The sequence below is a fragment of the Choloepus didactylus genome, chromosome 8 (genome assembly GCF_015220235.1).
Source record: "Choloepus didactylus isolate mChoDid1 chromosome 8, mChoDid1.pri, whole genome shotgun sequence".
NCBI lineage: Eukaryota > Metazoa > Chordata > Mammalia > Pilosa > Megalonychidae > Choloepus > Choloepus didactylus.
Genome location: NC_051314.1, coordinates 72,760,216 through 72,763,986, shown reverse-complemented (window position 1 = coordinate 72,763,986; position 3,771 = coordinate 72,760,216). Strand labels below are relative to the sequence as shown.

The 3,771-nt window shown below is 38.6% G+C and overlaps 1 pseudogene; it reads right to left on the bottom strand.

The window, feature by feature from the left end:
• Positions 1 to 428: 428 nt before the first annotated feature.
• Positions 429 to 1,491, bottom strand: LOC119542678 (annotated as a pseudogene).
• Between the last annotated feature and the right edge of the window lie 2,280 nt (positions 1,492 to 3,771).

Sequence of the window (3,771 nt, the reverse complement as noted above, 5' to 3'; positions counted from 1 at the left end):
TCGTCCCTAAAATGCCTCTCTGTCAGGCCCAGCTTTACCCAGATAAGGCATCTATACCCATGTACAGAAGCTGTGCACAGAGTCTGGTTGTTCTACGAACGACTTGCTTCTCTTTGAAATTTAGCTTATCAAGTTTTCTTTATATGCACCACTTTCACTATACCTAGAGAACAGTATACTTTTATTTTGTCCAATATTTCTTGTTGCTATTAGACAGCGGAAGTCATTTATATCCATCTATATCCTAGCCATGAGTATAAGTTCAGTTTATTTTTTTTTCCTGTTCATTTTGATTGAAATACAAATATTTAAATAAGCATGTTGTACTGGCAAACTTTCATCTTGAAGTTGACAAAGGGGGACTGGCTTACCTGTGGTTTCTGTTTTTAATTGCCTGGGAAAAAGTATATCTTGTTAAGGATAGTCATTCAGTGGTAGTCATCTGGAGCTTTCACACTTGGTTTTTCAAATGATTTTTGCACCTTCTGAAATGCTTCCTCTGGGTGACAGTGCCAAGAATATTTTTGGAAACCTGAGATGAGTTGCGTGATGAAGAGAGAACCCTTTGTTATATCTCTCCAGGGCATGTTATGTGGGTTCAAGGAGCAAAAAGTAATGACGTCCTTCTCCACATGGGTCTTATAAACAGCATATTCATCCAGGTTCTCAGATGACTGTGAAGAACTGCCTGCTGAAGTCACTGGAGACTCACTGACCCCAACTTGCGCACAGTTTGCACTTCTTGCAGGCCTGGACAATGGTGAGTTTAGGTTTGTCCTTTAGACTGAGGCAGTTGCAGCTATTGAATATCCAGAAGATGGTGTTGTAAGATAGTACATTTGGTTATTCATCACTGCGCATAGTCGCACAGATTCCCTCCAGATGCCATGAGACATGAGCACCAAGAATGTGCTGTCGGAGGTCCTGGGCTCTGGGCAGACAGCAAGTGTCTGCAGCACTGACTCCACTTCCCTGGCTGTGAGCTTTTCTTCCATATCCACAGTGTAGCCCAAACCCTCAAAAGCTCCTTCATCCCTGTGATGTCAAGCTTTGCCCCATTTCTCAGAGGGGGTGGTCAAACTCTGTTTTATATATGATGAGCCAGATGATACAGTCCCTCCTGTCCTTTATTGGGTAGATCTCTCCAGCCCTTTCTTTACACAGTCTCAGGAATTCTTCAGGAGGACAGAGCTTTGAGGATTCTGCTCATTCAGCTGGCCCAGCCTCAATTTCTGGAAGAACTTCTATACCAGTGGACTCTTTTTGAAAGGTTTGGACAAGGATTTGTCCTGCCTCACGGTCCTTCTTTTGAACTGAATCCATCAGGACCCAAGCCTTGTCTTCAGGTTTGGCATCATCAAGTTTTCTCTCTTCTACTTTCTCCAATTTCAGGAAGTTTCCTACCAAGTCTTCCAAAAGGCCAAAATTCAGTTCTTTACCCATGGATTCCAAAATCTTAAATGGGTTATTGTTCTGGAAGTTTTCAGCCATGGATAACAGCCTTGCTCCCCTCCTACTACCATGAAGAAATTCACTCTACTTTTGACAATATGTTTTAGTAAATCTTAGTAATATCCCTTCTTTTTGACACACTTTAATAAATTAACTGGTCTCTTTGAAAAAGCACTGACACAAGCATTCAGAATTTCTTAAATCAGAAATCAGTCTAAAGGCTTTTATTCAACAGCTATTCTTTATGACATAGGATCTAAAGCCTCTTTGTTTGTTCAGCTTTGCAGAACTGCACTTTTTGGTACAGGGTCACTTTATAAAATGACCTTTTTCAGGGTTCCAAATGGGAATAAGGGCAATAGTCCCCTTTCTATCCCTCGTTCTAACACACCATCCCCTTCTTGGACTTCAGCACAGAGAAAGCAAGTTAGAACACATGTGTTACATGTAATCTGCATATCAAGACAGGATTTGTTAGTCTCCCTCCCTGGATAGAATTAATCTCTGCCCTTTACAAATCCAGCCTAAAGTTATAACCTTAACATTTGGGGTACATACAAAGAAACTGGCTTACTCTAGAAAGCAAAGCTGTAATTTTTAGAAACACTACCCTGAAAGTCAGACTACTTGTGAAAAATTGTTTTGAAAGCAACTTGATATATCAGTGATCAGGGATCAGATTATATAAAACAGAAGAATAAGAAATTTAGACTGTTTATATGTTATCTATTTTCTTTCCTTTTTTTTAACTCTGTGACATTGATCCTTTGCCACATTTAATCTTTAGTGTTCTTCCATATTATATCACATGATGTAAAGATAATTAAAATTATTCTACTTTTATTCTCCAGGGTAAAAATTATGGAGGTAGTGCCACTAATTTTCAGAAATTCTCTTCCTTGAATAGATTATTTAAATGATGGAGGGTGGACAAAAGAGAGAGGAGAAAACAGATTGTTGGGTCAGTTTCTTAAGCTATCCTTATTTCTTCTGCAGGAAAATTGAGGGTTGAAATAAGATTATAGGTAAAAACAAAATACACTTATGAAAAAGTATTATTAATACAGTCCAAAATGTATGAGAATTATATGCATTATTCTTATTAATCATTAATTAATCAAACAAATAATTCTGTAAGCCCATAATACACTAATACTGTAACCACTAGGCACGTATATGTGGCTATTTAAATTTACATTAATTAAAATTAAAAACAATTAAAAATTCAGTTTCTCAGTCACGTTAGCCACATTTGAAGTACTCAATAAGCATATATCTCTGGTGACTAACCTACTGGATTGTGCAGAAATAGAATATTTCCATCATTGGGTAAAATCCTATCAGCCAGTGCTGGCCTAAAATGTACTATTCTCTGCCCCTAGGCCCCTGGTTATAGAAATATACAGAAACTCTGCCTTCATGGGGCTAACGTTATGTTACTATATTCAGAAAATAAGCATCTAAAATCATAATATGATTTCATATTAAGAAGATAATAAAATTGAGTAATAGAAATCAAAGAGAAATTTCCAGGGACAAGGGCTGGAGGTAGATATTTTATTCAGAATGATTAGTGAAGTCTTCTTTGAGGAAGTGACATACAAAGAAATGAACCATACCAAGACCTGAGATAAGAGCATGTGAATCAGAAAGGTCAGAAATACACAGGCCCTGAGTTTGTCCAGGTTATTCTGGGATACAAAGAAGGCCAGCGTGACTGGAGCGTAGTGGTCATTCAAGGAAACTGATGAGGGATGAGGTCAGAGGAGTAGGAATTCACCATATCATATGAAGTCATTGTGGTAGAAAATGTGAGTTGACTCACTCAGCACCTATTTAACCCCCTGCCCATAGACTTTCAGTATGAAGAAGCCAGTGAAAATACACTTTCCACACTCATTTCTTTTCAGAGTGCCACAAGTGACTTAGTTCTACTGAGCAGGTGTGAGTGAGAAATAAGCAACTTGAGGTGGCACCGCACACTGGAGGGCTGTATCATCAGGCAAGTGCAAAGGTGTAGGAGCCATTAAGTTGTGTGTGGAAGCTATGACAGAATTTCTGGTTTCCGTTCTTTGCTGCCAAAGGCAGCTATAAATCCTCTGCCATAGACAGGCATTTTACCTTGCTGCGTAATATCCAGGTCTAGTTCTCCAGCCCTCCTGGATAGTATATTTGGATAATTTTGTTTTTTCATTCAACCAGCTAAAATGGATTATGTTGTCTAAAAATAAGGACCAAATACATGATGGGACTTCTGGAATGGTGGAGTGAGGAGCTCTACTAATCTTGTTCCCCCAAAAAGGAGAAAAGACAAAAATT